The 13,881-nt window shown below is 42.5% G+C and overlaps 1 protein-coding gene across 2 annotated transcripts in view; it reads right to left on the reverse strand.

The window, feature by feature from the left end:
• stag1a (STAG1 cohesin complex component a) overlaps window positions 1–13,549 on the reverse strand; it is a 30,234-nt gene extending 16,685 nt beyond the window's left edge. For both annotated transcript variants that reach the window (XM_079286186.1, XM_079286185.1), the window contains exon 1: window positions 13,413–13,549. The gene's annotated coding sequence lies outside the window, so the exon portion shown is untranslated. The remainder of the gene's footprint in view (window positions 1–13,412) is intronic.
• Window positions 13,550–13,881: the final 332 nt, after the last annotated feature.

Genomic DNA, 13,881 nt, shown 5'->3' on the forward strand with positions numbered 1-13,881 from the left:
TTTCCCGAAGGCCACATGCAGGCAGAAAAACAACAACAACGCAAAACAACACAGCCCCCTCATTCCTGGAAGAAAAACAACAGGGTTGTTCAGAAGACAAGTTGAACCTAAAGCTAAACTACACAACGCAACCGCATTCGTCTTTTAAATATTTCTACTGTTTACCTCGTGATTGTGATTTTAATGTCTTTCTATCGTTTTAAATCCATCAAACCAGCCTTCCTGGAATGTACCGTATGTCACCATTTCATATAGCTTAAACTACAGCGCTCATCAACACTGCAAAGCAGTGCTTCTACCTCACATCGGGGTGTATCGGTGGCTACGTGAACAGGCTCGATGGATGCCGCCGCAAGAAGGAGAAAAAGTTTGCAAAGTCATTCCCAGTGGGAGGTTATTACCCCTCTTCACCAGTGTCTCTATTAAGAGGGGAATAAAGACACTTTGGTGGTAGAATGACTGCACAGCAATAGCCTTCTTAGACAAATTTTCTAGCAGGCAAAACAATTTCCAAACGTACGTCATCAGACTGCATCACTGAGTGTAGAGTAGAATAATGGTTTAAAATACTACCACGGCCTGAGGCAAAAACAGAAACGGCAGCAATCTCGTACCAAGACGAGACACGTTCATTAACACCCTTTAACTATTCAACACATCTCAACAGCTCTACACTAAAAGAGAGAGGGGGGGGGGGGGGGGGAGGGGAGACACTTTTCATATAAACACTTCATTATTTCAAATAGGATAATAAATGTGCACACAGGACGGGTGGACACGCAGACCAGACATACAACACTTTTATTCCAAATATGAGAATATGAGAATATGAGAATTGTATATAGCTCATGTTAACATCATATTCCGTTTGGATATTGGCTGATTGTAAACGGGAACATTAGTGGAACATACATTTTCATAAGCCATGTAAAAAGCTTATTAGGAATATTGTCTTTTTCGGAATAAGAGCAAAAGCCGGACTACTCTTAGTCACTGAGTCGTGCTTGGTATTATGCAATATTTCCCTTTAATTATTCAAAGCTTTTAGAGCACCACAGAGGTGACTTAACAGGTGGTAACTATAAAAAGGGGATGTTTGCTTTCACTTGGCTTACACTGGAAAAGATCGGGTCATGAAAGCTCAGCTGACACACAGACACACCTTCTTCTGACAGCTAGAACCTGAGCTGCCTCTGCTATAATTGGCCATCATCTCTAGAGACGGAGTGTCAGTACACCCATTTCAAACACCGTGGACTACAAATGTGCAGCGTTTTGAGAAGGATAAACACAAGACTGGATTTACCGCTAACGACACCAGGAAGGACTCAGATACTCTACATGTCTGCATGTGCTGCCATCAATACAGCCAATCGAGTCTCAAGTGCTATTTCTGTCTCGACAGTCAATACTTCAGGATAAGAGACGGTGGTGATACTGCGAGTAGAGCTGAGTATTAACACTTCTCACTGGGGCGAGGAACATGTACATGTATATACAGTATCCGGGATTAGGACCGAACAAAGTAGAGAAAAACACACAACAAATAATGGGAAAGATGAACCGAAGGAATTATTTTGGAGAAGAAAAGAAAGCCTGGTATAAAACAGTGGTCATTTATATGGAAATGACTTGTAAGATTGGAAACAACTCAAGACGCCAGTCAGAGATTGATGTGCCGCGTAAAATCCACCGAGTAATATTCATTTGATTCCCTGTGAAAGCCACACACAGAAGATGGCTCGCAGTGTGTTCTGAGACACAGTCACTGACTGTTTACAAGTCAATGTCTTTATGTAATTAAGCCACCATACACATAATAAGCCTGTTTTTGTTCATACAGCATTCGTGTCGCCTCAGGTAGGTTACATCAAAGTGTGGTGCTGGTGTGAAGCACGAAGAGGAGCTTCGAGCTCCACGAGAGGATCAGGCGTCAAGAGGATTCCCACAAAGCTCATTACGAACGCACATCGAAAAAGCACATCGACTAACAAATCAAGTTTTGCAGAGACATACAGGACAAGTGGTCTGCTTAAATACGGCTCTGGAAGAAAGTCACGATCACTTTGCCGAATTTAAATGAAATGTATCCCAAGATTCAAAGCAGCTGGGTGAAATGTGAGTCATCTCAAACTTCTCCAGGAATGAACTTGATGGCCTCAAAAGTCAAAAGATAGTTCATTATTATTTAAAAAACGATGATCTGTGGTTCCCACATGACCCATGTGAGGACAATTAAGCATTTGCTTGGCAGCAGAGTGAAAAAGGACATTTACTCAACCCGAGTGTTATCTTAAGCTCCAGATGTGTTCATGTAAGAGTTTACCAGATGCTTGGGCAATGTGTAAAAAAACCCATTTCCATACCACTAAGAAGCATTTCCCTTCATGCCTTCTCCCACAATGCCATGCATCATAATGCTCAACATGTATAAAAGTAATTGGACTCTTCAGAGCCTCTTGAGTAAATAATATCTCCTCGTATTCACCTCAGCTCCTCAGACATAAAGAAGCTATGTAAGGGGATGACGCCAAACAAATATTCAGATTTAAAGTGAAATGAGTTCCCCTGAAGGAAACAAGACCGAAGCAGATTTTAACTGGAAGACACTGGGAAGATATTATTCTCTCTTTAAATATTACCACCATAGGCTCAGCGAGTGTGCTGCTCTCTCTGCAGAGCTCTGATTGACACAAGCTGAAGCTGCTTCACTTTGTCTCTCCGGTCTCTTCACACTAGAGCTGCTGAGCTGATGTTACATCGAGCTCAGGCTGAAGTGGATTAACACCTCTCTCTCTCTCTCTCTCCCTCTCTCTCTCTCTCTCTCTCTCTCTCTCTCTCTCTCTCCAAAAACGGTCCGTCCGTTCTGTGAAGCACTCGTCCTTATAAGGTTGGTTTCTGTAGCAACATCCCCAGTACAGACCTAAAATTAAGTCATTATTTTCTCAAAAAAAAGATTTGTTTTGACGCTTTCGACTTGTGTAGAATTTGACCCACATGAGCCTCGGCTGTTATCAGTGACTGTAAACCACGCTGCGTTATCTCCCGTCCTCTCCGGCAGACCGCGGTCTCCTCGATGTACTTTCACCGCCGCGCTTTATGAACGCGTTAACGACGCTGTAACGACGAGAGAGACAGAGGGAGGCGTCTGTGGTTTATCCCAGAAGAGTACTGCAGCAGTGTCGAAGGCGGCAGACTCGTCTAACCCGGATGGATTTAAATGGATCCAATTGACTTGGATCTTGATGGACCTGCTGGCATGTGGGATCATCCCATGACTGGGAAATGAGAGGGCCAATCCTGCAGACTGCAGGTCAAAGTGACAGAGTCCTGAAATCACCAAATGAGTGATGAGGTCTGGCGGAGCTGAATTAGCCAGAAGAGGAAAAACCTTCACAATTCTGATACATCGCAACAAGAAATGTACTCATCTCTTGCTCACAAAATACAGCAAAGCTAACAAACAACTAATCACGTCTTACAGTCAACTTTTATTCGCTTTATCTACGACTTGAACTTTATCACATCAAACATTTATTCATCAGCAAAGACAAACAATCTGAGAATGAAGAATAAATCTAAAATCATCTTCTCAATAATTCAGTTTGATACTTTGTGATACTTTACAGACACGGTTTGGTAGAAAGAAATGACTGATGTCTCTAGTCATGGGCCGTTGAATCATCTCATAAGTAAACGTGGAATATCTGATTGTTGACTGATCATTGATTAAAAAAAACAAGCTGCCTAAGTGTAAACAAAGATGTGTCTGTGCAGTGACAGAGTTTAAATGAACCGGGTTTGTCACAAACTGACAACCTTAAAGCAGATTTTTCTACAGCTCCACTCTTGGATATTATGGATTAAATCCAACGATCCGGCCAAGGCCGTATGCATTATGTCTGTAAGAGTGAGACGCTGTGAGCTATGCAAATATAATTATGGGAGAAGCACTCGCAGTGAATAGTTCATATTATCTGTGGAATGCAACATTCACTCTGTTTTGGTCTCCTCCATCTCCTGAGGAAGACATCTGGCTCTTTAACTGCTAAAGGCTCCACTATGACAGCAGCTTATAGCACTTTAAACATGTCATCTTGGACTTTTAGAAGTTGTGATTAAAGTGTTTCTTGTCTTTAACATCTTGTAGACCAAGCCATGAATTAAGAAAGTAATCAGCAGACAATTAAAACAATCACTTTGCAGTTCTAGTGAGCAAAGAAGTTATTTTGATCTCATGTGATGAACTGAGGTGTGAGGAAAAAGCTTCCCGACTTAAAGACTCACGGTATTTCACAAGACTCGAAACTACGACAAAGAAAGAAGAAAGAGAACCAGCGACCTCTCAAACCTCTCTACACGATAAAGGCCAACCAGAGCCTGACATGTGAGCTTGAACCACAATCGGTCCCTCTGGGCCGCGGCTACGAGCTACACCACCAAGAAAAAAATTGCACTTCATCAAGCCTCCGTGCACACGGAGACCAAAGAGCCTCGGCCTCACAACAATGTGGAGCAGCCTTGAGGCCGACTGCGGCCGTCTGGTTTAACCAGATTATGATTATGTCACACGGGAGAGATTACCCATCCGACACAGAGAGTGACACATAGTCATCTTCCTCTACACACACGCACAGCCATCTGTTATTGCCACAAACTACTGTTTGCTCGAACTCTGCAGCACACAAAGCCTGATCGTAGCATAGAGGAGAGGGGGTGGGGGGGGATGCTGTGTGAGCTGCACAAACTGATAAGATCTGTGTTGAAAAATAGATTCCCCCTCCTCACCTCCTGAGCACTACCTGTGTGAATAAAAGACAATTAGACTGTGAGAGAAAAAAGGGCAACGCATAAAAAAGAGACAGCAGTAAACTAACAATGTTCCTCTCTCCTCTCTCTGTGCAATGGCTGCCTGCTCGGCTGCAAAATGGAGCCGCAAGAAGAAGAGGTGGTGGTGATGTGGTGGGGGGGGGGGGGGGGGGGGGTTTAATGGGAAGAGGGGTAAGGAGAGGGGTAAAGCGGGGGAGAAAGTGTGACAGCAGCACAGAGGGGGAGAGCAGCAGGAGATGGAGAAAGAAAAAGGGACTCATTTGTTTTCATCTGTCTGGGCTCCCTCTCTCACCGTGGCCCACATTTTCAGTCTGCCTCATATTCACTTCTAATAGAGGGGGAGAAAGGGGGGGGGGAGAGGGGGGGGACACACACTCATAAACGCAGACCCAGAGGCTGTTACTCCTAACACCCATTATTACTTCCTAATGGCCTAGCGGCATGTCAAAGATGTTCACGAGAGAAGCCTACTAATCGGAGCCGGCAGATGTCAAAGCAAAAAAAAACACAAAGTGCTGTTCTGAAGCAATAATCTACGGAGAGTGAGCTCTGACTGCTTCAATGAGCTGGTGGATGTATGTATGTAAACCCCGGCCAGGTGTCAAGACACAAATGGCAACAACACCTCACAAAACACAGCAGCAAACTGCTGGATTCAGTCATAAATATACAACGCGCATGGTTTATTTGATGAGTTAGTAAACGGAATATCTTTGGTTTTGTACCGTTTTGCGTTATTTAATAAGTGCCATTTTTTGGACTCCAGTTCAAGACATTTCAAGAGGCCACGCGTCTCCTCAGAACTCGTAACGGGCATTTTTCTGTTTATTTGACATTCAATAGACTAACTGTATATTCGTGGCTACACGCTCCATCGTTCACAAGAAAATTGATAATAACCTGATAATAAACTGGCAAAAGGCAAAACAATCTTCCAGTTTTTATCATTTGTGGTTCATGAATTTATTTACCTCTCACTAAATCAAATCACTAAAATCCCAATAGTAGTGTATGCGGTTTGATGATGAATCACATTAGTCCATCAGCCACTATCCATGGTGTTCACACAAGGATGGTCTAACCTTCACTACGACGGTCTAAAGTCTGAGGAAGGTTTGTCTGCTGGACTGGATAATGCTGCCAGGATAATATGCAGTCAGTGGGGAATAAGGAAAGAGGTTTATGGGTAAATAATCTGCTGGAGTCCACCAGTTAATCCCCTCCACACGGGCCCAAAGAGCAGATGGGTTATGAGCGATACAAAGAAATGATGTCTCAGGGCGGCGTAGTGAGCAAATCTAGCCGCATCTCCACTTACAGGCGACCTCAATGTGAAACCCATGGAAACACGTACACTCCATGATACAGTCCCAGCATCCACTTTCTACTCATGAGGCCTTTTTCCAGACCTCCACTGTTATGCAGAGACTCTTTTATGAGTCTATCAGTTTGTTGGTTCAAGGTTTGTTTCTGAAAACAAATAAATACTTGGCGCATTTGCAGTTTCTAAATCAGGAAGACCCGTCTAGTGGCTCACTTTGCTGAAATGTTTTGTATTTTTTTTTTTTGCCACCACTTCACTTCCACTCTGAGCGTCGGTAGAATTAACTTGGCACGTGCCGGCGAATCAATATTAAGTAAAGAGTACAAATAACACGGACCGCCGAGACACACGCTGCCACGGCCCGATGTGGAGGAGGAGGTGTTTGCTGCTGCTTGAAGGTCGGTTAGCCTCGCATGTGTAAATGACACTGAAAAGGATTTTTGCAGGTTGCCAAATTTAGATGTGGCTGCCATGAACGTACGTAAATCATAAAATAACGAGTGAAAAGCCTTCATTTTCTTATCCCCCAGACGGCAACCCTTTGAGAGTCTACAGGCAGGATATCAACTGGAGGCTACTCTTTAATGCCTCCAAAAGAGACCCATAATGCATCATAACCTCTCTTTTACATTCATAAAAAAACAAGACTGCACTCCTCGAGGAGACAGATATACAGTCCACGTCTCAAACGATGTCCATGCTAATCCAGGACTTTCCCTTCACAGCCTTACTGTTGGCCAAAAGAAATTCTTTCCATCCAGGAATCAGGAAACTGAAGGAATGAAGAGTATTTGTTGAGCTAGATTTGAGTTGTTAGTCTCCGAGCCACAGGACTCGAAAGCAGCTGAAAGTGTTGATCTCTTTACGTGGAAAATTAAAAGCTACCCGTTTAGCCTCGCTTTGGATTAAAATGTTTTGTAGCCATTATTTATTTTATTTTATTATTCATGTTTGTATTCCCTGGCATTTCTTGTATTTGCTACTGTCTTATGTTATGTTGTTATCTCATTTTATCATTTCTATTTCTTGTGCGCATTAATCTCAAACAACTTTACATGTCTACTGTACTTTATAAGCTACATAAACATGTCATAAGGGGTTTACAACACACTTTAATGCAGTTGTATTCAGATAGGACACGTTTAACGCATCTATTTATGTATTCATCAGCAACTCTAACTTCTCCTATGGTGACATTTCCTTTACAACTGTGTTTAATTGGCTTTCATTATTTGTTTATACACCAGCATCCACTTATGGATGCCTCCCAGGAGGAGTTATAGTTGTTAACAAAGACATTATTAAACACTTAAAATAAAGGTTTGTACAGAGCGTGTACTTCACACAAAGGCTCACTGCTCACGCCACCTCAGACTCTCAGTGCGAGTGAAGCCCCAGTAGCAGCCTTTCCTCTGAGCCGTCTGTCTGAGGCTCAGAGTTTAATAACTCTACAAAGCTCCACTTTACAGCGCCGATGTAAAAGAATAACGAGCTGCTGTCAGTGTGAACGCTTCCTCACTGTCCTCGCAGCCAAACAGACATTCATCAGAAAACATCCTGTCCATTTTCAATTGGCTATCTATTGTGTAAATTATTTTTATAGAATACCACCAGCTGTTTAATTCCAACTGTTTTCATGGAAAACACTTCCAGAAATAGCATCACATTTGTGATGCAAGTGGGCCAATTAAAGCAGTGTTTTCATGAAAAGTGCCGCTGCTTTGGATGCTTTTCAGAGATGAAAACAATGTTTCACTTACTGCCAGTGAGAGGAACGTGTTTTATGGTAGCAGTCGACAAGGTGAATAGACTAATTAACACATTATCACAAATCACTTCCGTATTACAGTTATTACCTTGTATATTTTGGATTTACATCCCGTTGAGCTCTAAGACTCATTTTAGGATTCTACATGTGCAGAAAATACTCAACTCCATGACTTAAAACACAAGAGAAATACTGCATTAACATGCATGTTCTATGACACATACAAATAATTGTTGTGCCTAATTTGGTTTTCCCAGAAAATGTTAAATTACTTGTTTTTAAATTTCTTAAAATAACTTGTAATTTCTCTCTCTAATGGAACAATCAAGAATCTATGAATGTGCAAAAAACATATTTCAAAAGTTCAACATCTAGACATTGCGTGGACAAAAAAACAATGTAAAAACTGTATTTTTGTATGTATTTAGGTTATTAGGCTGCATTCACACAAAAATCTGGCATTGTGGCAAAAACGTCAGTCCTTCCATTCACTTGTATGTGTGTCAGTGAGGATGCAGCCTTAAGGCCTTTACACATTTGGGGGGTGACCAATACATAACTGTGAATTATTCAGCTGCAGATATTTGGCATCAAAACTATTCATACCAGCAGCAATAAGAATTTTGCGACGGTTGCAGCATTTTTTCAATAACAGGTTGACCCAGAGCAGCATCTGGCAACATCTGGCAGCGGTAAATTGCTGTATAGCCTAAGCTACTGTAAGCTATTTCATCGAGTGTCCTTCTTTAGCAAAATGCTAAGTGAATTTGAGTTCCCCAAATAATCCCCCAGCATCCAAGAGAACAGACGGGACATTTTCTGATACGCATATGCTGTTAAATGTGCTGCAGCTGAGCAGCTAATTATCTTTCATGACACCAAAACATTATAAAATATAAATGTCTTTGCTTTGAACACGGGAAAAATGGGGTTTACAGAGCAGATGTGTGTGCTGCAGCAGACAAAAAGACATTTCATTTCAGTTGGACTTTAAAGTGTTACTTTCCATGTCTGTTCAGCGAGATCAGGGTAAACTTGCTAAACACACATTTTCAAGGCCAGAGGAGTCCGGTCAGCCACAGTGGGGGTTTAAAAAAAACACACCTACAAACAGACTGGATTAGTATTTCAAGTTTGCAGCGTTATAAACGTAGTAGAGCTGGACATAAGACTCATAATTGCAGGATGTTGTTTTTAAATGTAGGCAGTGGGCTGAAACAGAAGTGTCTGTACGTCGGAAAGTAAAGCCTCGGTGTTGTTTTTACAGTCTTGACTAAAACAACTCTGCCAGTCGGTGACTTGGCTGCATCAGCAAACAGGTAAAAGCAGCTGTCTCAGAACCCAGTGAGCCGTGCAGGAACACCACGGAGAGATAACAAACCTCCACAACAAAACACACACCACATGTCGCTCCTCTAGTCTCACCGCGTCTCATTACTTCAACAAGATGTATTTAAGGTTGTCGCCACGTTATGTCGCCCATCATTACAGCAACTCCTCTGTCACTATGTTATCTGACAACAATTTCTACTTCCCAGACCAGCCTTGCGATTTCCAACTGACTCTGCTTCGTCATATTTTTGTTTTGCATTATAACCCCGCTGGTGGTTTCAGCCATGTGGTGAAGGATGAGCCCCACCCGTGTGTAGAGCACATCCCAGCATGCATTAGCACTCACAATACGAGCTCTTGTGGTGTGGCAGGAAATCCCAGTGATCGCTTCTGATACGTGAGTTCAACATCTACATCAGTGCACATGCTGTTTGTTGTATATGCTGCTACCCGGACAACTTCTGTTGTGTATTGTGTGTGTGAACAATTAATGGCATTGTATATTACAAAACAGTGACAATACTGCAGCAAATCATATCCCCATATGTGCACTTCTCATAGTTAATGAAAGTTATCCACGAGCAGCAGATATTCACACTTTGGCTTCCAAAACGATCAATATCTAACTTAATGGTGCCTGAGTTATCTGTGTAAGAGTAATGGCTTTAAAAAGGTCAGAATCACTGGGTGACGTCGGTCTAATGCCGGTGTAATGAGGCTGTGATGAAATAATATTGTGGGCATGTTGCCAATTAATCTGCAAGTAACACCATGAAACTGTGAAGAGAAGAGTTATGTCAACATGTTCATTTATCCAGCTTTTAAAATGTGCAATTTTCAATGATTTCATTCCATATAATGTTTCCAATACAATGTTGTGCATGTGTGTTTATTTGGCCTACGATGTTGCTTCTTTGTTGGCGCACAGACTCAAAGTCTTACATTCGATTAAAAAACTACTGCTGGACCTCATCTCAACGGTCAACGCTTCAGTAAACAAATTCAGCTTCACAGCAATCTCAGTCCCGACCTCACCCGAGTTGCCCTCCACAAAACAAAGTGACAGACAACAGATCTGACACCAGCAATGCAACTAATTATACAAGAGGAAACCACATCACAGGGAAAGCCTTAAATCAGGCTTCTGCCGAGGGTGACAACTCTTATTTTAGAAAGCAGGTGTGTTTGCATATCGACATGAGCAGCTTCTGGGCTTTCCCATAGTAATCACACTACTGCAGCTCAGTCCCTTCACTGAGAAAACAAGCTGTTGAATGCATACGCTTGTGTAATGTTATTCTATACCATCGTACCTATAAATTACAAGGACTGCTGGTCTGTCAAAATGCACCTATTACTCATGAACATATTTATGAAGAAGTGCTGCTCTTGTGATTGAATATATGCTTCATATTTGAATAAACAGAAATGAAAACAGACGGCAGCAATATTTGTTTTTTTCTTTGACATTCCTCTGACTGTGCTGGGAACCTGGGACACAATGGGAATAAGAACTACGGTTATTTCTAAAGCCAACATCTTGAATCGAGGTCGCCGTGTAATCGGCTCTGACAAATGTCAAGCACTCGACATAATCTCCTGAGCTGTAGCATTAAAAGCATACGGCTCGAACACAAAGCTGAGTAACTGCTGTAAGGCACAACTCATTGATTCATTGTCTTAAACAATACTATTTATATCTGGCTTTCAGTCGGGTTTGTAAAGTGTTTTTTCTTTGCAACATATGGACAACCATTTGCTATTCTTAACAGAAGACTGCTGAATACAGTTATCCTCAACACACATATCCATTAGATGTATTTTACTGCCCATTATTAGCTTTAAAATGACAACAAACCAGAGTATATGTGCCAGTAATAGGAACCATTATGTGATTCTCAGTCCTTTATTGGTGTATTAAGGGCAGAGCCGGGGCAAAGAGCCAAGCGATTCAAGGGACAGAGGAAGGAGGAGGGATTATTCAACATTTCTGTTAATCCTCAATGTTATCTAAAGGTTTATGCCACGACATGTTCCTCACATCAGACACCTTTGAAAAGAAATGCCACCGTATGGCCGACTCCCAAGGCAAGGACGGCCTAGTGTGTGACTGAATATTTAAAACGCTGTGGTTTTCTTCTTCAAGGATGAAGCCATTCATAACGTCCAAATAGTTATTTCATCAATGCGAGCCAGAGCACTTTGGTTCTGCATCAGACCAACTCCATACGTTCCTATCAACGTAGCTATATGTGGGAGCCAAACACACTGTGTGTGGTCTTCAATGGTGGATGTCTGTAATATAACTCTGACACAACAAAACATGAGGTCTTTAAGAGGAGCGAGAGCCACAGTCTGAGCGACAGATCTCAAATGACATGATGCACATCACAGCAAGGGATTCTGGTGATACAGTGAAACAGCTCTCCAGAGTATCTTCAGTTAACCGGTGTTGTACTTATCTGGGGAGGTCTACTCTGACATTTCCCAAACAGAACTGCATTTCAATCTAAACATCTGATCAAGAAAGGCCGCCCCAAATAAATGTCATGTGTGGGAAGACTGGTTGAAATTTAGCAATAAAACAGGACCTGTTGTGTTATTCATGACAAAAAGTAGTTTCCCTGCTGCACAGGACGTAGTGTAAGAGGAAGTTTAAAAATAAACTCAAAATCACTTCAACTTATTAACTGGGCTGGAGCCACTTGTAATATAAATGTACAATATAAATGTGCCAATCATCAAAGATCCATACTGTTTGTATCATAGTATCTGTCCCTTTGCCTCCAACATCTCTGGGTGTATTAACTATTTTGGCCAATATTGCTAATGAATGAGCATGACGGTTGATGGAAATACCAAATGTGTATATGATAAGTTTCAATAAGTATTCAATTTGTCTGCTGGTTTAGCAAAAAATGTATTAATTTCTGCTTATTTCATCAGTTAAAAGTGTCTCAATTGATGGTGCAAAAGAATTTCTATGTGATGTATAAAATGAGATATACAATGACATACACCACTATGGTATTAAACTCTGCCAACTGCTTATCCCTCACAGTTTACGAAGATGCAACATTTTAAACATTTTTAAAATGCATTGCTTAACTCCTGCAAAAAAAGATAAATATAGCATATTGTGCAGTTAGGGGCGGAAATACACTGTGTGATAATGGCAGATAAGTTGGGCTGCATATAGCAATCCATGACAGCCTGCATGAAAATAAATCACATGGCAGACTGTCAACAAAGCAGTTATGCAACACCCTGACCCACGATCAACTATCCCCAACCAGCGTGCACAGGGCAGCCGTACATAGGTCAGTGTGAGAGGGGAGGTGCAGAGCTGCTGCTGGAGCCCATCCCCCCTGATGTGACTCATGTTTCCCCGCTCAGTGTTGCCTGTTTCCCGCACAGAAGGGGGGCGGGAAAGGGGGAAAAGAAGCGCCATAATAACGTTATTCAACGTGCACGGAGTCCATGAAAAGCATCTGCGTGCTGTCAGTCGCTATACAAAAAAGAAAAAAGCAACACGTTCATTATAGCCTTGTGTGAAAAGTCCACACTACTCTGAAAACTTGAAGGCAAAAAAGTAGCTAATAGGGACATGTCTTCTCATTGTACATCTCTTTGAGTGTGCAAGACAACTAACTGATAAACTGCTGAAAGGGTTCATGACAAAAGTCAACGTGGCAATTTTTTTTTTTTTTTTCGTTGATGACAAATGTAAGCAAAGCGATGCTGTAACGTGCAGTCATAACACGGCTGTGCAAACCAGAGGAGGTGATGCTCCGATATCCTCGCCTTGCAAAAGAGCAAGAAAACACGTCACACCGCATGGCTCTTTATTTGTTGACAAGCCAAACTCAAGAGCCGGGTGGACATTTGGGGGGCGCTTGCGACAAACCACTTGCCCCCCCTCCTCTAAGCAAGTTGTCTTGCCCGAAATTTTGGGTGCTAGCTTCGCAAAGCTAATGGCTCCGCTAGGCTATAGTGTAACTGAGGAAGAGAGAGAAAGCACATTCACCCTCTCCCGTTAGCCGCTAACGCCCATCCCCCAACCAACCAGCCTTCACTGTCTCTGTCCACCATCTTTAATCTGTGCTCCGTCTCCCTTCCCCACCGCACAAAAACAGGGCAAACACACAAGGCACTCACCTCCAACGAACATCGCCGAATCGATTATCACCTTCCCGAAATATTAAATCGATTATCGTTTTAATAGCGTGCGTATTTTAATATCGAAAATTGGCCGTGCGAGCGGTACCGCGCCTTGAGAGAAGAGCAGCAATCCTAAACCGCCATCTGGTGGTATTTTCCTCTCTGTGATGCAGCGGGAGCGGCGCAGCCTCAGACCGACACACAGCTGCCCCCTGGCGGACACACTGGGGCCGGGGCGGACACGCGCCTCGGGGGGTGGGGAGTTGGGGGCGAGCATGGGAAGGGAGGGACCGCGAGACCCCGCGAGCACAACACTCACGGGGACGCGCACAGAAGAGAGACTTCCTCCATCTCTCTCAGTTCAATTATACATTTGACAATAAAAATGTCTAATAAAAAGTATTATAAAGGTTTTAGAGTCTCAAAAACAATACATGAAATACTTACCGGTTAGATTCTTGATTAT

The sequence above is a fragment of the Melanostigma gelatinosum genome, assembly GCF_949748355.1.
Source record: "Melanostigma gelatinosum genome assembly, chromosome: 16".
In the NCBI taxonomy this organism is placed as follows: domain Eukaryota; kingdom Metazoa; phylum Chordata; class Actinopteri; order Perciformes; family Zoarcidae; genus Melanostigma; species Melanostigma gelatinosum.